This window comes from Rhineura floridana, chromosome 6 (assembly GCF_030035675.1).
Source record: "Rhineura floridana isolate rRhiFlo1 chromosome 6, rRhiFlo1.hap2, whole genome shotgun sequence".
Classification (NCBI taxonomy): Eukaryota; Metazoa; Chordata; class Lepidosauria; order Squamata; family Rhineuridae; genus Rhineura; species Rhineura floridana.
The window spans coordinates 51402675-51429561 of NC_084485.1; the positions used below are offsets into that span (position 1 = coordinate 51402675).

A 26887-nucleotide genomic window follows, 5' to 3' on the forward strand; every position below is an offset into this window, starting at 1 on the left:
CCCTTCCCCCTGCACAACTTTTAAAGATACAGAAGACCTCTTGGCAACCAAGAGGCCTTCTGTATCTTTAAAAGTTGTGCAGGGGGAAGGGAGAATTCCACCTTGTGGTTTTTCCCATTACAGTGCTGCAAGAAAACCTGCACTTGGCTGAATTTTCTCTTCTCTTAAAGATACAGAATCATTCTCAGGCCCTGAGCCTGGCAACCCTAGTTGGGAGGTATCCAGCTAAACAGTTCTGCAAGCACAAGGAATTTTAGCTGCACAATATAACTTCCCCACCCTCTCCTCTCCCTGCATGACCATTAGATTTGTTCCTCCCAATGCTGCAGAGCAGATTTAGGAGGCACACAGGGTGAGGAGAGGGTGAGGAAGCTCCATTGCCCAGCTAAAACTCCTTGCGATAGCAGAACTGTTTAACTGGATGCCCATTACATATTAGGGTTGTGGGTCCCTATTATGCACAAACTAGTTTAATAGTTTAACTGATCTGGTTTGCACATATGCAAAGTAAATATTTCAGTTGGCTTAATAGTTGGGGAGCCCTGGGAAAGGCCAGGGATCTGTAATGGAATTACCAGTATCCTCCGTAATCTACAATACTCAGGACCATGACAATAAAACTGATATAAAATCAACATAAGCTATTGATTTTATTATGTAGAAATTCTATTCTAAATCACACAAGGGCTTAAACACTGAGCGCCAAGATATACTATAGTTCTTTACAGCAGGACAACAAAAAATCCTAAATGAAAATCATTTTTTTGCTGTTTTTAAAATATTATCTCAGCACCATCCCAACTAAAAGAATTAATGCTTTCAGTCCTATGTGTGTCTGCTACCTTGCTAAAATGTCAACATTCTGGATGAAAGCCCCAAACAATTTCCACAGTCTTTAGTAATGTTGGGCATTGCTAAATTTAGATACCTGAATTTGCTTTCCTTCTATTTCAGAAGTTTGCAAGACAGCTTCTCATTCCTGTTTGCCATAGGAATTCCCAACCTGAATATGCTGGAAAATTACGACAAAGTTCCTGGAAACTGAATTACACGTGATTCAGAGTCAGACTTCATAACTCACCTATCCCTTGAGGGGCTTCTTAATTCAATTGCTTTGATGTCCCTCGCCTCTCATAAACAAATCTTTTTACCTCTGCTTTTAGTTAGAATTCTTTTTTTTTCTTTTTTTGCCTAAAAGGCAAAAAGATGTTACATTCCCTCATTAGTTTGCAAAGTCCATTGATAGATTTAACAGTTGAGGCAGAAAACTAAGGACATCAGGAGTTTCTGAAGTAGCTAGCTTTTGAGATCCATTTGCCACATCAAGGGATCATATTTTATATATACTTCATGCCAAACACCATACATACAGACAAGCATACAAAACATAATATACTGAATAAGATGCTCTAACCATTTTCACACACAACATTTTAAAAGCACCTTTGAATCTCTCCCAAGGTATGTGATTTTATTAAGAGGCCACAGAAAACAACAAAAATTCTAGGTCAATGTACATTCTCGCCAACTTATTTATGTTACAGGTCTACTTATGCAACACATTTATTTATAAAAGTAATTGTATACCGCCTTCTTACAAAACATCAGGGTGGTGTATAGTGATTTAAAAACCTTATAGAGAAATAATTAAAATGACTGGCTACTCAAGAAAATTGCAAACCACTGCATAGACCTGTCAGCATAAAAGCTTCTTCAAGAGAAGTCTGAAAGTCAAAATCAAGGATGCCTACTGCATCTCCGCTGGAACAGAGTTCCACAGCATTCAGTGATAAGGGCTCAGGTAGTTCTTAAGGTATGTCTTGTTGAACTTCTAATCTCTTATATTCTCCCATACCCCCACAAGGCAATTTCTTTTTTGTGCCCCCCTCATGATGACTGTTGTGGCTGGATTTTTTGCCCCCTCTTTCTCCCTTCATGACTGCTCCATTTCTGCTGGATTCCCTCCATCTCCTACCCACCTGGCTGCGCTGTTCCTCCACCCCCAAGACAGGCACCATGATGGGGAAGCCAATTTTAAAGTACCTAAAGCATTTGATTTGGCCCTCAGTCCAATATCCAAGAGCAGGGCTGCCAATTATTTGTCTCAGCTTTCGTTAGTGCCTGAAATCTCTAGAGCCCCCCTCCTCAAGTTGGAGAATGTCTACTTCGTTCAGGGATGCATACACACCTTTTATTCTAGAATCAACGGAGACTGAGCTCTTGTTTTTTTCTACCTAGTCCATGCAGGATTATTCTCAATGCTGGGCTGGCTGCCCTATTCCAGTTTAATTGTCTCCTTCACAGGCACAGATTTAGCTGCAACCTAAACACCTGTTGGCAGTCTCCCTTAGGGATGGGTGAGAATTTCGATTCAGTTCGCATTTCAAGCAGAATATATCAAATTCGCACTTTCCAAAACAATATGAGAACTGAAACACAGCCATCCTTTGAAATTCTCATTTCTTAGAATTTTGGGATGCAGTTTGCCAACTAAACAACACTTACAGAAATGCATATATTAGGGCAAAGTGTGCACAAAAATGAATACATGAGTGGAAATAACATGAAAAAAAGGCATGAAAGGATGAGAAATGGCGGGCAAAAATGTGTACCTTTGTCAAAACTGCCTACAAAAATGTGCTTATTTGGAGAAATTCACACTAAAATGGTGGAGAATTTTCATGAGGATTTTCTTTTTTAAAAAATTGCAGATCACTGCACAAATGTAGAGAACTGAATTTAACATTGGAAAAATGAGAGAGAACAGAAAACTAACAGATCTTTCCATCCCTACCTTAATTGCTTTTCCACTCCTTTCCATTTAAAGGCTACTTTACTCAGGTCACTGATCCGAAAACAATGTAAAAAAGTAAATATAGATATATATTCTTACATCATAACAACAAAAAGAATGTATGATTTTTTACAAGTAAACTCCTGTTGTGCTATGTAATGTAGAAAGACAGTGTACCTGTGGTCTTCCAGATGTTTCTGGACTATATCATCACTGATCATTGGCTATACTAGCTGGGGCTGATTGGAGCTGGAGTTGAACAACATCTGGAGGACCACAGATTATCCATCCTTGCCATAGGGCCTGCCAGAATCCTTCTAAAAAGATTCAATATTAGGACATCAGACAAATGTGGACCAAAGTTGCTGATGAACTGCCACACCTCCAACGTTTATCTTTTTAACAAGCACACATCAAAAGTTTTATGAGAGACCACTGAGTACAGTATAATTTTTTTTGCCTAAATTGTAGATCAATAGATTATGAGATTATTAATTTAAAGGCCACTCTCCCCTGTGGCTATGCAAAGTTTTGCCCTGAATCCTCAATCCAGTTAACTCTCAAATAGTCCATGTCAAGCCATCTATAATGGATTACACAAGATTACAGCTAGCCTTGGGAGAAAAAGCAAAACCTTTGAAAGGCTCAATTTTTGGGGAGGTTCAAAGGCAGTTTGTTGCTCTGGGCCAAACCTTTTGAAAAGGGATAAATGTATCTGGTCAAATTAAGCTTTAGCTATTCCCAGTAGCACACAGACAAGTCACTAGTCAACCAAGAACTCTTAGTTGGAGCTAACTGAAACAAAATTAACATTTTACAATCAAGCCCACCCAATTTCAGCTGATACAGAGGTTAGGGTTTCCCCCCCATAAGATTAAATCTGCACAATGCTATGGATTGGCAGCAGCTAATCAGGGGTGCTTCCAGACTGTCACTATTTTGCGGGTGAGATTCAACAACATACCAGCAAATTTAGGTTGTACAATTAAACAGGAATTGGAGCTCTTGTATAACAAGATGCTCCCTCCTCTCCCCCCCCCCAGACCCCCTGGGATTTCTACGGTAAGAAAAATGACAGGAAAAGTCACTGGAAAGTGTAAGATAAAAATTGCTTGACATGACAAATGAAAATGAAGGCTTAATAAACAGCCAATGTCATGTAACTTCAGGATGAATGCTCAATTTTTTTAAAAAAGGTCATCAGGAACATAGGGAGCTGCCTTCTGTCAAATCATAGGTGATCAACTAGTGGGTCAGGACTTCCTACTGGTTACATCCAACCATTCCAAAAGGGTTGATCCCACCCTGACATTCCTGAGTACAATAAAGCAGAAGGTCACTTCACATATGAAAGTTATATTCATCCCCATGGATATTATTCCCTTGAATACCCTCATATTATCAAATGGCACATATAATAAAGGGAATAAAGGACATCCATTTCTAGTTTGAAGGAATCTAAGCATATCTTATTTACTATTACTCAGCAGGATCACAACTTTGATCTAATAAATAAACTGTAACTGTGTGAAATTAACTAAACTTCATTATTGTGTAACACAGGAAATTCCAGTGAATCGTATTGAAGGACATTTGGACATCTTGTTGGAGGGCTAAAAGTGAATCTTTTATCCACTCTGTTGCTGATACCCAGATGGTTTGATCCTGAGATTAGATCATATTTGAATTACTTGAAGGAGATTCCAACCTTCCAATTTTTTCCCAGGAGACGTGTGGGTGTGTGTGTGGGTGAATTTCACACTATAAAAAAATTGGCCACTGGCCCCAGTAATTTTTCCTGCATTTACAATCAGATCCATGGGATGAATGTCTCTTCTCTTTAGAATAAGCTTTGGCTCTTATGGCTTCTTCTCTGTTAGCATTCATATTGGAGCAATATGAAGCATTCCATACTCGCTTTTATACTTCTCTGTCCCTAAATACCCCTGTGCATCCTTTGTATCATGCCTACCTGCAATGCTTTGGGCACAATCAGCACTGCACCTTAAAACCACCAAGAAATCTCTAAATCTGGGCACATGAAGGGAAGAAAGAACAGAAAGAGGGCTGGAGCACTCAAACTTGTTGCTCATTCCCACTCCAACAAATTGTGGGTTGCTGGTCAAGAAACATCATTCCTGTACAGGACCTTTATCTTTGGATAATACATCTGCAATGAATAGATCCTAAACCCCAGCTTTATATTCTATGGGAAGAATATGGCATTGTCCATCTTAGGCCGCATACACACTAAATTGTTTTTAGGAGGGGGAAAGTGCTCATCTCAGTCCAGAATCATTCATGCTCATTCTCAACATGCTGCTTTCAATGTAGATTGATTCTAGATCTTGCCAAGCACAAGGATGGGTGATTGGGTTATCAATGCGTTTTCTTCCCTGCACATGCCCAGCTGAATGAAGAAGAAAGTGGTGATTACAGTATTGGTACACACCCACCTACAACCAACCTATATTAAAAGCAGCATTTTGAGGATGAACGTGAACAATTCGGTACTGAGAAAAACTACATTTTTGTGCTACAAACAACTAAGTGTATACACAGCCCAGGTCAACTTTCATCAAACATTCAGGACTGAGTGGATTTAAAAAAAAAAAAAGATCAGTAATGGGGTAAAAATGAGAAAGCCAATGCATATTTTGGGTTTCAGAGAGCCCCAGGCTAGTTCAAATGGCTCTTTGCTAGTAAATAAACTACCCTGAACCTTTGGCAAAGAAAATGGAAGCGACACCTGGGTATAATTATATCAGATGATTTTTGGAAATGGATTTGGAAGTAAGAACCCCTCAGGAATATTCTGCATGAATTTGAAGAGCCTTTAAATTAATTATTTAAATTATTTAAATATTTGATTTCTAGAAGATTGAATTGTATTTACCCTGGAACTAATGATGCATGCTAGAGATGAAGAGACAAGAGTTTTCATATTAACTGGGATTGCACCCAATATTTTTTTGGAATATGATTCTGGAAGACATAAGGAAAATGGCAGGTTATGGTTTACCTGCTTACCCCTTGTGGTATTATTCCATTATGTTAAACTGAGAATTTTACTGGAAGTTATTACAATTATTATCCATCTTCTAAGATGGTCATAAATTACAAATGGAAACACAGGGATGTACCCTCTCTAATGGAAGTGATGTTAAGAGTATAGGATGTGGTATATATGATTTGTTGTTGTTGTTGTTGTTGTTATGTGCCTTCAAGTTGATCACGACTTATGGCGACCCTATGAATCAGTGACCTGCAAGAGCACCTGTCATTAACCACCCTGTTCAGATCTTGTAAGTTCAGGTCTGTAGCTTCCTTGATGGAATCAATCCATCTCTTGTTTGGTCTTCCTCTTTTTCTACTCCCTTCTGTTTTCCCCCACATTATTGTCTTTTCTAGTGAATCATGTCTTCTCATGATGTGTCCAAAGTATGATAACCTCAGTTTCATCATTTCAGCTTTTAGTGACAGTTCTGGTTTAATTTGTTCTAACACCCAATTATTTGTCTTTTTCACGGTCCATGGTATGCGCAAAGCTCTCCTCCAACACCACATTTCAAATGAGTTGATTTTTCTCTTATCCACTTTTTTCACTGTCCAACTTTCACATCCTTTCATAGAGATTGGGAATACCATGGTCTGAATGATGCTGACTTTAGTGTTCAGTGATACATCTTTGCATTTGAGGACCTTTTCTAGTTCTCTCATAGCTGCCCTCCCCAGTCCTAGCCGCCTTCTGATTTCTTGACTATTGTCTCCATTTTGGTTAATGACTGTGCCGAGGTATTGATAATCCTTGACAAGTTCAATGTCCTCGTTTTCATCTTTAAAGTTACATAAATCTTCTGTTGTCATTACTTTGGTTTTTTTGATGTTCAGCTGTAGTCCTGCTTTTGTGCTTTCCTCTTTAACTTTCATCAGCATTTGTTTCAAATCATTACAGGTTTCTGCTAATAGTATGGTATCGTCTGCATATCTTAAATTATTGATATTTCTCCCTCCAGTTTTCACACCTCCTTCATCTTGGTCCAATCCTGCTTTCCGTATGATATGTTCTGCATATAGGTTAAACAAATAGGGTGATAAAGTACACCCCTGTCTCACACCCTTTCCAATTGGCAGTGGCAACACTAGAGTTGGGGTCACCCGGTGCGGCAACTCATGGGGTCACCCCCATGGACCTACTCCCGTACCAGACCATACAGAATCCTTAGTAATGTTTTTTGTACTAATGTTACTCGTAAATCGTAATTCCCGTATATCACTGAATGTAATGACAATAGTAGTGACATAAACAACTAGCAAAATTAAAATTACACCTTTAAATTACAATATCATACACACAGCCTAAATGTATTTACATTTATACATAGTTTCATGTGGTTAAAGTGAAAATTCGGTAAGAAAACAATAGAATTCAAAGTAAAAACGTTTAAGACCTACATCAAAATTATGTTCATTTTAACATTAAACTTTACTGTTACATGAGATACATTAATGGATTAGGTTTGGATAATCAATAACGGCCCAAATAATGTAGAAGTTGTAGACAAATGCATATGGAAATATACTCATAAATGAAATAATACCAAAAAAATAAACAGGAACAAATACACAAGCATTTCAGCACTTAGTGAACATCTCGACTAAATCAGAACTTTCCTTTCCTGGCCTTCAAAGCTGCGAACTTGTGAATCACTTCATCGAAATCAGTGCCTTTCACCAACTCACTTTCAGTTGACAATATCGCAAGATCGGAAAGCCTTGACTGTCCCATGGTAGATCGCAAATAGTGCTTTATAAGTTTCAATTTTGAAAAGCTCCTCTCACATTAAACCACAGACACACAAATTGTCAGAAATAATTTTAGGCTTAGTGAAAGGGTTGGGAGAGATTCTACGAAGTCCCATTCAGCTATGAATGTCAAAACGTCTAATATTGCCCAATCTTTGGCTTCTTCCAGATCAATCTCTGCTGCTTTCAGGTGCCTTCTCAGTGGTCAATTTTGGAATGGACACCTTTAACTCTTCTTCAGTGGCAGATATGAGACTCTTCACTTGAACAGCCTCAAACATCACTGCTACTTCCTTGATGGCTCTTGATCTGATCTGGAGTTCAGAATGAAAGCGATCAATGCACTCAAGCATCACCCTCTTATTTTCTTCTTGCAGAGTGAGTCCAGCATTGCTTGCTTGCTCCCTTGCCATCCTCTTCTTGAACCTGGCTCTTCTCTCTACTGCAATTCCATATTCGTCTGATTTTAAAAGCGCCTGTTGAGTTGCATGCTCCACTAGGTGACTGCGCTCCTTGTGCAGCAAAAGTCTGAATGCCTCTAGCTTTGTCACCACCTTGTCAAGAGTTAAGCCCTTAGTCTGCAGGTACTGCTGTATAAGATTAACTTCCTGAAGTACATCACACCAGAAGTACAGGTAGCACAGAAAAGTGAAATCACAGACAACAGGCAAAAGACCTTGTGCTGCACCTCTTGTGTCCAAATTTTCATGTGGATCACAAAGAGGTTCAATCGCCACCACAAACTTATCGAACTTTTCTTTAACTGGCTTAACTGCAGCATGATGAGCACTCCAGCGTGTTGTTGATAGCCTTTTCACTGACACTCCAGTATGGTCAATTAACACATCCCGTCGATGGGTGGAAGCAGCAAAGAAAGAATCACACACGATGCATTTTCAGCAAAAGAGTGCTGACCGCACAAGTTAAGCGAATGGTCCACACATCCATTAAAATAGCTTTCTTGTTCTTTCCCTTAAGAATGGCTTGTACACCTCCATGGATTCTAGCCATAGTGGCAGGATTATCGTAACCTTGAGCACGGCACATCATTATGTCCAGTCCATCACTTTCCAGATTTTTAAGAATGTCAGATCTGAGGTCAGCAGCTTTTTTCCCCTTTAAAGGGAAAAATCCTAGAAATACTTCTTTTACTTCAACTTTCCTGTTGTTGATTTTTACATATCTGATCACTTCGGACATCTGTTCAGTATGTGATATGTCAGGTGTGCTGTCGAACATGATCCCAAAGTACTTCGCAGACTTTATGTCCATGACAAGCATCTCCTTCACATTTGCCAGGGCACCCTGATTTGCCAGGGCACTTATAAACTCATTCTGAGTTTTTGGTGCAAGATAAGAGGCTGATACTTTAAGTTTACACGTGCTCCGCTTTAATCTCATTAGGTGCTCTTTCAGCACTGGATCATATTTTGAAAGCATCTCAACCATCTCAAGAAAGTTCCCTTTATTCAATGAAGATTCATTTTCCTTGTGGCCAATGAAATGCCAGATTCTGCTTGGCAAGAAACAATGTGATATCAAGCAATCTGTGCAAGATGTCCCTCCACTTTTTCTTCTCCATTTCCATCAAAGCAATAGTTTCGGCATCAATGGTTTTGTGCAGTCTAAGTCCTGCTGCCAATGTTTTCCACTTTTCAAGGCAACGTAGGTGCTCTTCGGATGTCTCATGGTTATGTACTTTCGGCCTCAGTTTCCACCACATCTGAAACCCAGTCACAAATTTGGATGTCGTATCTGTAGCACTAACGGCCAACAGTCGGCAGCAAAAACAGTATAAATTCTCACTGACGAGTGAGTAAACCATCCATGACCGCAGAATTTTCTCGCCATTTGGCATCATCTTGTAAAACTACTCTTTTGAAAGCTGGCGCACATCTCCCTTTGCTTTTGCATCTAGCCTTGCCGCAACACGGAAAGTCCCATCTTTGTTCTGGAAAGAAGCACTTCCCCTTTTGATGATTTCAACATCCCCACTCTCAGTTTAAATTTCCCTTTCATTTCTCTAATCTTTTGGAACAGGGCTCTTGTTCTTCCCTTTTTGTTGTCCTCTTCTATTTCTATACAGTAACTGTATAGAATTCTCCTGTATTTTATATGCACCAACAGGCTTTTGGTACAACTAAATATGCTTTTATTTTTAAGGTGGGATATTCAATACACACATACACAAATATAATAATCTAAATAAATAAATGCCTCGCAGGGTTGTGAGAATAAAATCAAGAGGGGGAGATCCACGTTTATAGCCACCCTAAGTTCCTTGGGCTATAAAGGCAACGATAAATATAAATAAATAGTCCCTGTTTTTTAGTGCACCAACACATTGTAAATATGCTTTCGGTTTAAAGATGGGATATCAATGCAATAAATAAATAAATAAAACTGCAGTGTTCCCAGAAATATATATGGTTCGGCATTCTCCTGTATTTTAGCGCACCAACACTCTTAAACATGCTTCCTTCTTAAGGTGGGATATAAATGCAACTAATAAATAAATTGCCGTGTTCCCAGCAATACACATGGTTCAGCATTCTCCTGTATTTTATTGCTGTTAATTGCAATATGTTAGGCAATACGTGTTTACCGCCCTGGGCTGCTTTGGGAGGAATAACATGCACGTCTTTCTCCTAATTTCAAGCACCAGAATCCTTCTCCTTTCTTTGATCTCCGGTGGAGTCTTTCACACCTATCATGTCGTTATCCTTCCCCCTCTTGCCGTTTTATCTAAGCACAGCGCCTGGCACCCGTCCGGGGATGCAGGATCTAAAAATTAGAGCACAAAATCCCCCCGCCCCGCCCACAGCATCGCCGCCCCCGCCGTGACGTGTCACCCCAGCCCTTGCTCTTCGCCTAAGACGCTGGAACTTCCCACGTGGGCAGGATCTCCTTTTATGGCCGGGGCTGGCGCACAGGGAATCCTCGCCTCTTTGTCAGCTGTTTAGGCCCGCCTCTGATAAACTGGAGGAGCCAGGAGCCAGGAGCCTCTGGTGCCTCTCAAGCGTTGATTCCTGGTGCCTAGGGGGCGGGGCAGCTCTGGGGGTGTCACCCCCCTCTCATGGTGTCACCTGGTGCGATGCACACCTCCCGCACCTCCCTAGTGACGCCCCTGCCAATTGGGAACCAATCGATTTCTCCATATTCTGTCCTTACAGTAGCTTCTTGTCCAGTATATAGGCTGAGCATCAGGACAATCAGATGCTGTGGCACCTCCATTTCTTTTAAAGTATTCCATAGTTTTTCATGATCTACACAATCAAAGGCTTTGCTGTAATCTATAAAGCACATTGTGATTTCCTTCTGAAATTCCTTGGTCCGTTCCATTATCCAATGTATGTTTGCGATATGATCTCTGGTACATCTTCTCTTTCTAAATCTTTCTAAACGTCTCGCATTTCTCACTCCATATATGGTAAGAGCCTTTGTTGCAGAATCTTGAGCATTACTTTACTTGCATGGGATATTAAGGCAATAGTTTGATAATTACTGCATTCCCTGGGATCCCCTCTCTTTGGAATTGGGATGTATATTGAATGCTTCCAGTCTCTGGGCCACTGTTTAGTTTTCTATATCTGTTGACTTTTTTCTCTCCAAAATTTGGACAGATACAGTCTCAGTAGCTTGTAGCAACTTTATTGGTATGTCATCTGTTCCTGGTGATTTGTTTCTTCCAAGTATTTTAAGAGCAGCTTTCACCTCACTCTCTAAAATTTCTGGTTCTTCATCGTACGGTTCCTCCATGAATGAATCTGTCCTCCTGGCATCTCTTTTATAGTGTTCTTCAGTGTATTGCTTCCATCTTCCTTTTATTTCATCTCAGTCAGTCAGTGTGTTCCCCTGTTCATTATTCAACATCCCTACTCTTGGTTTAAATTTCCCTTTCATTTCTCTAATCTTTTGGAACAGGGCTCTTGTTCTTCCCTTTTTGTTGTCCTCTTCTATTTCTATACAGTAACTATTGTAATAGTTCTCTTTGTCCCCAGGTACTAGTCGCTGTATTGTTGCATTTAGGGTTCTAACCATGTTTCTGTCTCCTTTTGCTTTTGCTTTCCTTCTCCCTTTAACCATTTTAAGAGTTTCTTCAGTCATCCATTGAGGTCCTTCTTTTTAACTAGAGGTATTGTCTTTTTGCATTCTTCCCTGATAATGTCTCTGACTTCACTCCATAGTTCTTCTGGTTCTCTGTCAAATAAGTTTAAAGCCTCAACTCTGTTCTTTATTTGATTGTTATATTCTTCTGGGATGTTATTTAAATTGTATTTTGGCATTATGATTGCTTTGTTGTTCTTCTTTAGCTTTACTCTGATGTTTGATATGACCAGTTCATGATCTGTACTGCAGTCTGCTCCTGGTCTTGTTTTCGCAGAAAGTATGGAACTTCTCCATCTTCTGCTCCCAATTATATAATCAATTTGATTCCCATATTGACCATTTGGTGTTGTCCACATGTACGGTTGTCTTTTTGGTGGATCAAAAAGGTGTTTGCAAGAAACAAATTATTGGCTTCACAGAACTCAATAAGTGTTTCAGACCAAATGCATACAAATACAAAGCAGTATCATTACAATACACACACATGACCTATTTGAGCATTAGAAGACAAGGGGGAAGCAAAGAGAACTAAAGAAAGGGAGAGATGGAAACAAAGTGGGGGTGAAAAAGTGCATGCTAGTGTAGCATAGTGGTCAGAATGCTGGACTAGGATCTGCAAGGCATTTTTAAGCAAGAGTTGTGTATCCAAATGGACACCCAGGCCTAACTTGTGGACACAAAGGGACACATTAAATTTAATCAATGAACCAAGAACACAAATTCAGATTGGAAGCCACTGAAACACTGACTAGAGGTATGATTTTTTTGTGAAATTGAACAGAAACAGTAGAACATAGGGGCACATTTTACACAATAATTCTTAGGGTTATTTCAAACCCGGAGTCTTTCTGAAAAACGCCTTAACAACATCTCTCTCCCTTTACACTGTGATGTCTAGTTCTCTGTATCTTTGTTCTTTTTTCCTAAGAACTCTGTTACAGCAGGGTATGAATCATAAGCAGCAGCTTTTAATTTAATTTTAATTTAATTTTAATTCACGTATTTACTGGTGGGTGGGCAGGGTGTCTTCACTCCCCCCCTTTTTTAGTTTGAACCATTTTTGCCTCAATGCAAATAACAGGGTTTGAACATGGTAGAGAATCTTCAACGTGCAAGCCATTCGAATGAAAAAAATGGACAACCAGTAACAATTCATTTTAAAAAATACCCTGAAGATTTGGAGGAGACCAGGGTTCAAATCCCTACTCAACCATGAAGCTCACCGTGTAACCTTGGGCCAGTCATTCTCAGCCTTACCCACCTCACAGGGCTGTTGTGAGGATAGAATCAGGAGAACCATGTTTGTACACCACCTTAAGCTACTTGGAGGAAAGGTGAGGTATAAATGTAACAATAAATAAATTACAGTATTCCCAGTAATATATATGCTTCTGAATTCTCCTGTATTTTATATGCACCAACAGGCTTTTGGTGCAACTAAATATGCTTTTATTTTTAAGGTGGGATATTCAATACACACATACACAAATATAATAATATAAATAAATAAATGCCTCGCAGGGTTGTGAGAATAAAATCAAGAGGGGGAGACCCACGTTTATAGCCACCCTAAGTTCCTTGGGCTATAAAGGCAACGATAAATATAAATAAATAGTCCCTGTTTTTTAGTGCACCAACACATTGTAAATATGCTTTTGGTTTAAAGATGGGATATCAATGCAATAAATAAATAAATAAAACTGCAGTGTTCCCAGAAATATATATGGTTCGGCATTCTCCTGTATTTTAGCGCACCAACACTCTTAAACATGCTTCCTTCTTAAGGTGGGATATAAATGCAACTAATAAATAAATTGCCGTGTTCCCAGCAATACACATGGTTCAGCATTCTCCTGTATTTTATTGCTGTTAATTGCAATATGTTAGGCAATACGTGTTTACCGCCCTGGGCTGCTTTGGGAGGAATAACATGCACGTCTTCCTCCTAATTTCAAGCACCAGAATCCTTCTCCTTTCTTTGATCTCCGGTGGAGTCTTTCACACCTATCATGTCGTTATCCTTCCCCCTCTTGCCGTTTTATCTAAGCACAGCGCCTGGCACCCGTCCGGGGATGCAGGATCTAAAAATTAGAGCACAAAATCCCCCTGCCCCGCCCACAGCATCGCCGCCCCCGCCGTGACGTGTCACCCCAGCCCTTGCTCTTCGCCTAAGATGCTGGAACTTCCCACGTGGGCAGGATCTCCTTTTATGGCCGGGGCTGGCGCACAGGGAATCCTCGCCTCTTTGTCAGCTGTTTAGGCCCGCCTCTGATAAACCGGAGGAGCCAGGAGCCTCTGGTGCCCCTCAAGCGTTGATTCCTGGTGCCTAGGGGGCGGGGCGGCTCTGGGGGTGTCACCCCCCTCTCATGGTGTCACCTGGTGCGATGCACACCTCCCGCACCTCCCTAGTGACGCCCCTGCCAATTGGGAACCAATCGATTTCTCCATATTCTGTCCTTACAGTAGCTTCTTGTCCAGTATATAGGCTGAGCATCAGGACAATCAGATGCTGTGGCACCTCCATTTCTTTTAAAGTATTCCATAGTTTTTCATGATCTACACAATCAAAGGCTTTGCTGTAATCTATAAAGCACATTGTGATTTTCTTCTGAAATTCCTTGGTCCGTTCCATTATCCAATGTATGTTTGCGATATGATCTCTGGTGCCTCTTCTCTTTCTAAATCTTTCTAAACGTCTCGCATTTCTCACTCCATATATGGTAAGAGCCTTTGTTGCAGAATCTTGAGCATTACTTTACTTGCATGGGATATTAAGGCAATAGTTTGATAATTACTGCATTCCCTGGGATCCCCTCTCTTTGGAATTGGGATGTATATTGAATGCTTCCAGTCTCTGGGCCACTGTTTAGTTTTCTATATCTGTTGACTTTTTTCTCTCCAAAATTTGGACAGATACAGTCTCAGTAGCTTGTAGCAACTTTATTGGTATGTCATCTGTTCCTGGTGATTTGTTTCTTCCAAGTATTTTAAGAGCAGCTTTCACCTCACTCTCTAAAATTTCTGGTTCTTCATCGTACGGTTCCTCCATGAATGAATCTGTCCTCCTGGCATCTCTTTTATAGTGTTCTTCAGTGTATTGCTTCCATCTTCCTTTTATTTCATCTCGGTCAGTCAGTGTGTTCCCCTGTTCATTATTCAACATCCCTACTCTTGGTTTAAATTTCCCTTTCATTTCTCTAATCTTTTGGAACAGGGCTCTTGTTCTTCCCTTTTTGTTGTCCTCTTCTATTTCTATACAGTAACTATTGTAATAATTCTCTTTGTCCCCATGTACTAGTCGCTGTATTGTTGCATTTAGGGTTCTAACCATGTTTCTGTCTCCTTTTGCTTTTGCTTTCCTTCTCTCTTTAACCATTTTAAGAGTTTCTTCAGTCATCCATTGAGGTCTTTCTCTCTTTTAACTAGAGTTATTGTCTTTTTGCATTCTTCTCTGATAATGTATCTGACTTCACTCCATAGGTCTTCTGGTTCTCTGTCATCTAAGTGTAAAGCCTCAAACCTGTTCCTTATTTGATCTTTATATTCTTCTGGGATGTTATTTAAATTGTATTTTGGCATTATGTTTGCTTTGTTAAGAACATAAGAACATAAGAAGAGCCTGCTGGATCAGGCCAGCGGCCCATCTAGTCCAGCATCCTGTTCTCACAGTGGCCAACCAGGTGCCTGGGGAAAGCCTGCAAGCAGGACACGAGTGCAAGAACACTCTCCCCTCCTGAGGCTTCCGGCAACTGGTTTTCAGAAGCATGCTGCCTCTGACTAGGGTGGCAGAGCACAGCCATCACGGCTAGTAGCCATTGATAGCCCTGTCCTCCATGAATTTGTCTAATCTTCTTTTAAAGCCATCCAAGCTGGTGGCCATTACTGCATCTTGTGGGAGCAAATTCCATAGTTTAACTATGCGCTGAGTAAAGAAGTACTTCCTTTTGTCTGTCCTGAATCTTCCAACATTCAGCTTCTTTGAATGTCCACGAGTTCTAGTATTATGAGAGAGGGAGAAGAACTTTTCTCTATCCACTTTCTCAATGCCATGCATAATTTTATACACTTCTATCATGTCTCCTCTGACCCGCCTTTTCTCTAAACTAAAAAGCCCCAAATGCTGTAACCTTTCCTCGTAAGGGAGTCGCTCCATCCCCTTGATCATTCTGGTTGCCCTCTTCTGAACCTTTTCCAACTCTAGAATATCCTTTTTGAGATGAGGCGACCAGAACTGTACACAGTATTCCAAATGCGGCCGCACCATAGATTTATACAACGGCATTATGATATCGGCTGTTTTATTTTCAATACCTTTCCTAATTATCGCTAGCACGGAATTTGCCTTTTTCACAGCTGCCGCACACTGGGTCGACATTTTCATCGTGCTGTCCACTACAACCCCGAGGTCTCTCTCCTGGTCGGTCACCGCCAGTTCAGACCCCATGAGCGTATATGTGAAATTCAGATTTTTTGCTCCAATATGCATAATTTTACACTTGTTTATATTGAATTGCATTTGCCATTTTTCCGCCCATTCACTCAGTTTGGAGAGGTCTTTTTGGAGCTCTTCGCAATCCCTTTTTGTTTTAACAACCCTGAACAATTTAGTGTCGTCAGCAAACTTGGCCACTTCACTGCTCACTCCTAATTCTAGGTCATTAATGAACAAGTTGAAAAGTACAGGTCCCAATACCGATCCTTGAGGGACTCCACTTTCTTCTTTAGCTTTACTCTGATTTTCGATACGACTAGTTCATGATCTGTACTGCAGCCTGCTCCTGGTCTTGTTTTCGCAGACAGTATGGAACTTCTCCATCTTCTGCTACCAATTATATAATCAATTTGATTCCTATATTGACCATTTGGTGATGTCCACGTGTACAGTCGTCTTTTTGGTTGCTCAAAAAATGTGTTCGCAAGAAACAAATTATTAGCTTCACAGAATTCAGTAAGTCTTTCTCCTGCTTCATTTCTGTCTCCTAAGCCCCATTTCCCCACAATTCCTAGTTCTTCTCTGTTCCCTACTTTTGCATTCCAGTCCCCCATGATTATCATCATATCTTGTTTTGGTGTGTGATCAATTTCTTCCTGTACTTCTGCATAAAATATTTCCAATTCCTCTTCTTCTGTGTTTGCCGTTGGAGCGTAGACTTGGATGATGGTTATGTTAATAGGTTTCCCATTTAATCTCATTGATAACACTAGCTCAGACCTTGTGTTGTAGCTCCTAATTGCTTTTGTTCCATCACTTCTCACTATTAAAGCAGCCCCATTTCTTCTTAATTTCTCATTTCCTGCATAAAATATTTTGTAGTTGCTTGATTGAAAATGTCCCATTCCCGTCCATTTTAATTCACTCACGCCAAGTATTGTAATGTTGATACCTTCCATTTCTTGCTTGACAATTTCTAACTTTCCATGGTTCATGCTTCTCACATTCCATGTTCCTATTGTGTGCGACGTACAACTCCAGACTCTCCTTTTGCATCTGTGCGCATCATCCTCTGGGCTTCCTTTCGGCTTTGACCCAGCTGTGTCATTAGTCACAGCGCTACTCATACTTGTCCTTTGTTCTTCACCAGTAGCTCAGTGAGTGCCTTCTGACCTGGGGGTCTCATCTTCCAGCACTATCTCTTGTCGCATTTTAGGTACCCTGTCCATAGGGTTTTCGTAGTAAGAGGTATTCAGAGGTGGTTTACCATTGCCTTCCTCTGAGTTTGGATGCATCTTAGTCTGGTGTCTCAGCTTTGACCATTCCACCTTGGGTACCCCTGCTTGGAGTCTAGCCTCTTGGTCTAGACTCCTGACGGCATTGCTCTCAGCTTCGTCAACACTCTCAAACCCTCTCACCACATTAAGGTGTGCATCCTAGAAGGGGGTATATATGATTAAACCCCAGAGAGCCATAGGCTAAGGGCGGTATAGAAATGGAAATAAATAAATAAATAAATAAACTCATTAATATTATTAAGGTCAAAGAAAGAAAGAAGTTGAAAAATAATTTTAATGAAAAATTCACTATATTTTTAATGTACTGGAACACTAAAGTTAAAGATAATGTGCAACCCTATACAGCTACGAAGGACTGTTGACCCACAGATAAAGTTAAATTAGGGCTACTGCTGATGGTGAGCAGAGCCAAAGCCAGGTATAGGCAAGATTTTCACAGTTTTCTCTCTCTGTGCCCCCCACCCCTTTGCTATGGCAAAGGCCAGTAATACCCAGGTTTTTGCTCTGTGAATGCTGCCTGAATTATCACACCAAAGGGTAACCCAGGCTGATTCCTACATGTGCTATCAGCAAGCACACAACTGGCTCAGCCTATGATCACCAAGGGATGAGTATACAAAGCAGGCTTAAATAGTCATACGGCTCTGTATCTGAACACCTCGAACACCAACTTATTTTGTGTAAGTTGTAAGATACTGAGACAGACAATGGTGTTTTTCTCATTGTTGCAGAAAAGCCAGTTTGCACCTGGCCTAATAGGGCAACTGTCCTCAGCTATTCCATTTCTAGCAGCTCAAGAGATTAGGCTCCCTCCCCTCACCCTGATACTTACTGGAACTTCTGATAGGTATACAAAAGCAAATTGTCCATCCATTCTACAAAATTCTGGCAGGGCCTTACCTCTGATCTCTTGCCAACTGCTTCAAGGTAGGTTGGCAGGGAGTGGTTTGCTGAAAACAGCAACAACCACAACACATGCTGCCAGACCCCACAGTACTGGGCAGGAATGGTATGTTACACAAACAACTGCTACTGACCTTAAGTTTCATGCCTTCAGTACTCCAAGGCAGGCGTAAGGTGGGCTGCAGGAAAATGGTTTGCCCATTTAAAAAACCTTGGCAGGTGATTCTGAAGCTTAACAGGCCTTGACAATCTCCTATGTGAACTGAGGCCCTATCTGCGCTACATTTAAAGCAGTATCATTCCACTTAAACAGTTGTGGCTTCCCCCAAAGAATCCTCGGAACTGTAGTTTCTTAAGGGTGCTGAGAGAAGACCCCCATTCCCCTCACAGAACTACAATTCCCAGAGTTCCCTGGGAAGAGGGATTGATTGATAGACCACTGGAAATTTTAGCACCCTTTACAAATTACAGTTCCTAGGATTCTTTGGAGGAAGCCATGACTGTTTAAAGAGGTATAATACTGCTTTAAATGTATAGTGCAGATAGGGCTTGAATGAGTGAGCACCATACTATATGACCCAGATTTTTTTTTTTTTTTGCAATGTGCTAGAGTACCATGATCGATGTGCAGAAGTTCCTTGGCTGGTGAGTCAATGTATAATGCATTATCTGAAGGCACTGTAGGGCATGCAGTGTAGTTGTACACCTTCAGTTCCAATTTCCCAGCGTGGACAATGCATTGCAGCTTGGAAGAAAACACTATGAAAATAGTAGTGTGATACGTTGGTAGAGCAGTGTGATAAGATGCCACAATGTGTGTGCTAGAGCTGCATTTATTTTCCAGGCGTGGTGAGTCAATGGCTGCATGTTATTTCTGTTATTTCTACTTTCTTTCCTCCCAGCTTGTATCTGGGGACAATTGCTCAATGGCTGCTACTGAAGTCCTCTGTTGAAATCTTAGCTTAAGCCCAGCTTATGGTCATTGGTCAAACTGGGGAGATGTAGCCAAGTATTATGAGAGGAAAATGGCCAATAAACCAGACTTTAACCAAGGAACAAACTTTCAGGTGCATTCTCTATGAACCCCAAAACTCTATGGTATATTCTCTGATCATTCTCTGTTCACCCCCTTCACAAAATGTCAATCAGAGTTGTACCAGTGGAGGACTTTCCTTCTGGAACTTAATTCTGCTCTGGAGAGGCAATTTCAAAGCTCTTGGGGAAATGTTTTGGTTTTAATTTGGTCAAAATGGTTTAAACAAAAAGGTTTTTCTTAAATTTAGTTATTAAATTTATATAGTTTCTAATTTAAATAAATAGTTTAGAAATATTTGTTAAATATTCAACAAATATTTATTGGGCAGCTTACAGAGCAAAACACAAAACAAGATACAATTTTAGAAATACAAATATGCAATAATTAAAAACAGAAAATAATAAAAATCTAAGGTATTGTGTTTTACAGAAATATGTAGGTAGGTGTTATTTTAGCTTCATGTTGATCTCATGACATAGGACAGGTGGAGAAATAGTGACTTCCCAAGGCCACTCAGTCAGCTAAGAGCTGAACAAGTTACAGTTGCCAACATTGTTTATGGTGGGACTCCTCTGCCTTTAAGAGCTGCAGAAATTATGCAGGCAAAGCTGTTCACATCAGTTTACCTCTATGCTATGTGAAGTTTCTCAAGCAAAAACACTGCATGTTATACACACGAAAGAGGTTCAGGAGACCAGTCCGGGGGGGGGGGAGAAGGAGATAACCTTATTGCAGGCATTTAATCAGGGTTTCCAACAAGATAACCATAACACCATATTGCCATTGACTTTGGGTATGCCATTTTCACCTCAGAAACATCATACTGATTCTCCCGACTAGTATGGATAAAATTCTAGATGCCAGTTTAAGTATTTGCAAAACCTCCTACAGTATTTTCAAATTGTTTTGTGAAAACAATATCATACTACATTCTTTAGCCCTCAAACATGAAGCATCAAACACCTTTTTTTTTTAAGTGTCTAGACTAGAAGAAAAAGAAACCTGTCCTTTCTATCAAGATCAAAGTTGTGCATCAGTTTGGTGTATATAGAATTAAAGCCACAGTCTTACAAGAATATTATAATCTTCACCTTTTTAAACTAGCTGTACTCTTGTGCCAGACACACAGAATTGAAAGAGCAGCTGGTGAAGCTTTGTCTGTCACTGTCTCTATGCCAGGAAAAACCTAACTGCTGATTTTCTATGTATCAGTCAGACTGCTTGTTAAAGGCACAGGAGCAGGACCAATAAAAAGGTGATAACCTTGATCAAACCTTACTTTAGACATCATATAATGAGGTTCTTAGTTTGACTAGATTCATTCCAATCAATTACCCTCTCAGTTTTCTGATAATAATACTCTGGACATTTTCAGGAGAGATTAACTGATAACTATTGAAAAAAGAGAACATAATTTATGAGGCAGGTTTGTGGTGATTTGATTGCTGTTTATTTATCTGTTTTGAGAATGTACTTTTTAATCAGACTCCATTACTGCACAAAGAGTCCCTTCCAAGTTAAATTCAACCAGGGCCAAAATACACATCTCAGAGGAGTGATCACAGGGAATGTTGCCTAAACAAGGGCTCAGCTTGCCAAGTTTTTGGCGGACAAAGCTTTTAAGAACATGCAGGGGGCGGAGCCATAGATTTCAAAGTGGAATTCCACTTTGTTTTTTGGTTTTTTTTTAAAGACCAAGGCTTACTGCATGCATTACATGAATGGCTTGTACACCAGAAATACATACACACTCATGACAATATAAAATAGACAAGGAAGACACCTTATATCAGGCAGGTCCCAGTCTGTCACAGTATATTATACATGCAAAAAAGTGTATCACACAGATATATCTTAATCATAAACAAACAAAAACTTTTGGTTCAACTGTTTAGTTTTCAGCCCCAGCTGAAATTAAACCCAAGTAGCAGCAATAATAATTGTAGTAGCAAAAAGAACATCTTGGCCCTTGAGATGCAAATAGCTGCTCTCTTGCCATGTTCAGTTGGTCTTTAAAGACCTTTCTATCAGTGGCGTCACTAGGGTTGGTGTCACCTGGTGCGGTAACTCATGGTGTCACCCCCATGGACCTCCTCCCGTACCAGACCATACAGAATCCTTAGTAATGTTTTTTGTACTAATGTTACTCATAAATCGTAATTCCCGTATATCACTGAATGTAATAGCAATAGTAGTGACATAAACAACTAGCAAAATTAAAATTACACCTTTAAATTACAATATCATACGCACAGCTGAAATGTATTTACATTTATACGTAGTTTCATGTGGTTAAAGTGAAAATTCACCACTGAGATTAGGGAGCAGAAGGAATATGGCAAGCAGGGCCGCCCCTAGACTGGTTGTAAGTAAGGAGGTAGGTAGGCCAGACTGGCAGATGGGGGTTGGCTGAGGGCAGACTTAGCTTGGTGGGGTGGTGCCCTACTTGCCCTAATTAATGAATCAACCTCCAGTGGAACTTCAGTGTCGTCCCCTCAGTTATTTTGGGAGTTAATGGCATTCCATATGAGAATCATGGTTCCACACACACACCCTGCAGTAGTGCATATTTAGGAACTTTAACTGTTGTGTAATTTTTATAGAGGTGAAAGAGCCAGGCTTATTTTGTCCCTTAATTGCTCCCTTCCTAGGAAGACTTTAGAAAGGTTTAGAGCTTTCCTGGACACTGATAACGCAACCTGAACCTCATGTAACCGGTAGGGCTGGGAAGGACTCCGGTCTGAAATCATGGAGAGCCGCTGCCAGTCAGTGTAGACAATCCTGAGCTAGATGGACCAGATGACATAAGGCAGCCTTCTATGGGTGGTATTCAACTCAGTCCTACTCAGAGGAGGCCCACTGAAATTAATGGACCTAAGTTACAGTGCAATCCAATATATGTCTACTCAGAAGTAAGCTCCATTAGGTTCAATGGGACTTACTCCTATGTAAGTGTGGATAAGAGAAAAATCAACTCATTTGAAATGTGGTGCTGGAGGAGAGCTTTGCACATACCATGGACTGCGAAAAAGACAAATAATTGGGTGTTAGAACAAATTAAACCAGAACTGTCACTAGAAGCTAAAATGATGAAACTGAGGTTATCATACTTTGGACGCATAATGAGAAGACATGATTCACTGGAAAAGACAATAATGCTGGGGAAAACAGCAGGGAGTAGAAAAAGAGGAAGGCCATGCAAGAGGTGGATTGATTCCATAAAGGAAGCCACAGACCTGAACTTAGAAGATCTGAACAGGGTGGTTCACGACAGATGCTCTTGGAGGTAGCTGATTTATAGGGTCGCCATAAGTCGTAATCGACTTGAAGGCACATAACAACAACAAGAAGTGTGTACTGGATTGCAGCCTTAGTCATGTCCATTAACTTCAATGGGTCTGCACTGAGTCTTTACTCAGCACTTTACTAGCACTTGAATACCACCCAATACAATTAAAAACAAAATAAAACATTTAAAACAATTGAAACAACTAAAACCATGTTTAGAATCTTGTTTGGAAGAAGGATTTGGCTAAAATGGGGGGGAAGGGCTTTGAGATTCCATTATGGCACTCCCCCTCCAAAATTTCCAGCACTGCTCCCACGTAACCGTACCTAGGTTTGCAGCCTGAGCAGTAGACCCATTGAAAATATGGGGCATGACTTGATCCATTCAGTTCAATGGCCCTACTTTGAGTAGAAGTGAATTGGCTAAATAAAACACAACCCAGTGCTTTATTGCTGACGCGCTTGCTGCCCTGGGCTCTTTTCAAACAATTTATTTCAATGCCTCTACTCTGTGTAGGGCTGCTATGCACCCCTCCACTAAGAGTAAGCCCCTGCAGAGCTCAACGGGGCTCCCCACCAGGGAAAGTGAGACTAGGCAAGCAGCAGCCTTGGGAAATCATGATTTGCCCGAGCTGGCTGGCTGCTTGCTCGGGGTTGTCCCTAACCAGTAGCGCCCAAGGCCAGCGCATCCTTCTCACACCTCCCGTCGCCCCCCCACCTCCTTCCTTCCAGCGGGGCCAGGCATGGCCACCCGGCCAGCGATTGTGCCAGGGAAGGAGAGAACTGCGTCACTCCCTCACTCCTGCCTCTCCACCGCCCAGCCCCGCATGGGCAGCTGAATGCTGGCTGGCTTGTTGGCTGGCCCGCCAAGAGGCCGGCATCCAGCCAACCAGCCCTCAGCAGCAGCAGCAGCAGCAGCCGCACACAGCCTAAAGCCAGGAGGGATTTTCTGGGTTGCTTGGCAGCATACCTGGCCTCAGACTGCTGGAACTGCGGAGAGGGAGAGACATCGCACCATTCTGCCAGCCTGTGAGGCGGCAGGGCGGGTGCTGAGTAAAGAGGGCAGTCAGCGCGCTCGCTCCTCTCTCTCTCTCTCCTCCTTGGCCGCGCCTGCCGCTTCCCGGCGGCGGTGCCTAGGGCGGGGGGTGGCTCGTGGTGTCACCCCCATCTCGTGGTGACACCCGGTGCGGCCCACACCCGCCGCACCGCCGTAGTGATGCCCCTGCTTTCTATGCTGGCTGGCGTTTGCTAAACCTCCTTAGATACAGATAGATGTTTATGGTGGAATGGGTGCTCCTCATGCATGCAAGGTTTTTGCAGTGTCCACATGACAGCATTGGCATCAAAATGACATCCTGTATTTCCCCCCATTTAATCTAGATCCACCCTTCCCAGGGAAAATCCAATAAGTAACAAAAATATGTTGCTAATGGCCCATTTGTAAGACCTCAACAGCCTATTTCCAAATTAAGCCACACTCTCGAAGCAACTGCCCATGGGTTATATCCAACTAAAATTTACTCCGAATTAATGCATTGAAATTGATGGACCTAAGTTAGTCATGTCCATGGATTTACTCAGAAGAGGACTAACATGGGATACAGCCCAAAGGGTAGACCTATTGAAATTAATGGACCTGAAAACCTAGTAGGGCTGGGTTCCGTGTTTGGCTGAGGCCTGAGGCCCGAGCGGAATTGGATGTTTTTGGAAGCATTTGGGCTCAGCCATGTTGGGTTCAGACAGCCAGGGATCACTATGGGTCAGGTTTGATGACCCAGAGCAATTCATGGCTGTCAGGGGGCAGAGCTGTAGGGCAGGAGGAAGAGGCAGGCAGAGTGGGAAAACTTGATGAAAAGGCCAAGATCTATCTCAGATCCCTAGCTATGTCTTCTGGAAGAAGGTAGACCTAGCTTCTTGTCTGCCTGCCGCCGCCCCCCAGCAGGATCGATCCCTCCATGATTCTGCAGGGTAAGGGGAATGCCGTGCAAACAGCTTTTCTAAAGGAAAGTTGCTTGCTTAGCATCAGCGGCACATAAGTGCCCCCCACTGCATGGTGCGGGTGATGCTTCGCAAACGGCTTTCCTTTAGGAAAGCTGTTTGTGGAGCATCACCAGCTCAGGATTGCCTCCTCTGCTGATCAACTGTTGAGTAGAGGCGGCAATTCATTCTTTCCGTGGGTCAAAACATACATGGGAAAATTTGTAGCATAAAAAGTTATCGGAGTTAAGCAGGAAGCTAAGGGACAGGCACCAGTTGGAAATAAAGCAGTTTGTTCACCCTGAAACTTTTGCAGGTGCAAAAGTATTGAAAGGAGGATCCCATATAATTGCCCCGATACCATCAGCAGCGCAAATAATCATGAATGCACAATGAAAAGGACATATAGAAGAGCCGTTAGAGTCTATGGTGATTTGTGCTTAATCCTTACATTAGATCAGTGGTTCCCAACCTTTATGAGCATGGGACCCCCTTTATAAGCTGAAATTTTTTTGTGACCCCCTCCCCCTAGGGAGGCAGGCTGGCAGCCAGGAAGGAAGGGGAAAAGCAGCCTTTCTTTGCAGCCTTGCTTCTTTTTGCTTCACAAAAAGCCCTCTCCTCTCATTCTAAGTAAGGGTGTTGCCAGTAGCGGCAGTGCAAGGAGACAGGAATCAGTGATAGTAATCCCCTCTTCTTCCTGGTAGCCCCACCCTCAGCCTCCTTTGGCATCTGCCATGTATTTTATAGGCAGATGCCTGCCCTTAGTGCACCTGAAAGATGCTCTGACGCTTCAGCAAAAGGCCTCTCCTCTTGTTTGGAGCAAGGGGGAGGTGTCATCTGCAGCGGCAGTGGGAAGCAGACAGTGTCCAGGGAGTGAAGACTTTTTTTAAAAAAATTAATAAATAATTCATTTCTTTACTGTTCACGGCCCCCTCTGGATTACTTTGCGGCCCACCTGGGGGTCCCAGCCTCCAGGTTGGGAACCACTGCATTAGATCACTGGGGTTGGGGTTCTTCTCCCTAAATTTATTTGGCTCCTTCTATTGCCATTTCTGTGGCTTTGCAAGGTGATCTATGTTCTTTAGAACCAGATGCTGAGAAGAACGAGCACCCATTCTGTCTGATTCAGGTCAAGGTTAATCAGTTATCAGGCAGAGTTACCATTTTCAGCATAAAGAACAACTTTTTTCCCTTTTAATAGCTGTGCACAAGGAATTCCAGGATATTCCCACTGCTTCAGCACTATCATGGTGAAACCATACATTCTTTTTCTTCTTCTGCTATACAACTACTTGAGTCCATCTCTATGACAAAGTAAACTGTTTAGAGGTTTTGATTATTAAACGGTATATAAATCCTGATAAATAAATAACTAAAATAAATAAATACTCAAGGGGGACAAAAAAAAAGAGGAATTGTTCAGCCACTGTCTCCCAGGCTACAGCCACATTATTAATTTTCCTCCAGAAGTCATTGAAAGTTCATAGACCACAGCAAAAAGTTTCCATAGGATTACAATACACCTAGCATTAGTGTTCATCTTAAGCGTTCACTAGACGAGCAAGTCAGCAGGAAACAGATTCCCAACTCTGATGGTGATGAGTCATGAAGAGCTTCACAAGGGGGAAAAAATACTAAAGAGTGCAGGAGGGTGGTGTAGCATAAAGCAATCCACCAAGTTTCACCAGCTGTAAATCCAAAGCAGGATACTGTTAACTGTAATGTGTTTCTATAGGATTGTTGTTGTAGCAAAGGATTTGGACATAGTTGCTATGTTTGCTGGGAATTGTAGCTTTGTAAAGAGGAGCTAGGGATTTCTACAAGAGCATAGGCTCCTTGGAGGGGGGGCTATGATGACTAAACTGGTAAAAAGCAGATACATATTGTAGTGGAAATATGCCCCAGTTTGTAGCATCTTCAGCACCTTGCTTACAGGCAGGCAGGCCTGTGTCCTAGGCTCTAACTGTTCCTGTTTTCTGGTACCTGTTTCTGATCAATCATGGCTGGTATTTTGCCTTTTGAGGAGTTTTTTGGGATGCGTCTTTCAAATGTCACTAGGGTTCCTAGCTGTTTTTTCAGATATTAAAAATGCTCCAAAATGTGATTGTTGCAGCCTAGAAAAAGTATAACAAGTCAGACTATGAGATCAAACACTCTAGTAAATGTTCTTGCATTTTTTAAAAACAATGATTCAGTTTACTAATACACCCCACTACAGAAGCTGGTATACGAAAAGGTGTTGC

General features: G+C 41.5%; 1 protein-coding gene across 3 annotated transcripts in view; it reads right to left on the reverse strand.

Annotated features, from left to right (window-relative positions):
* LGR6 (leucine rich repeat containing G protein-coupled receptor 6) overlaps positions 1 to 26887 on the reverse strand; it is a 269354-nt gene that overhangs the window by 170240 nt on the left and 72227 nt on the right. The window contains exon 1 of one of the 3 annotated variants that reach the window (XM_061631837.1): positions 20471 to 20531. The exons of 1 other annotated variant lie outside the window; for it this stretch is intronic. The gene's annotated coding sequence lies outside the window, so the exon portion shown is untranslated. Of the gene's footprint in view, positions 1 to 18477; positions 18586 to 20470; positions 20532 to 26887 lie in introns of those variants that run through there. One more of the 3 variants, XM_061631836.1, reaches the window with a different exon arrangement.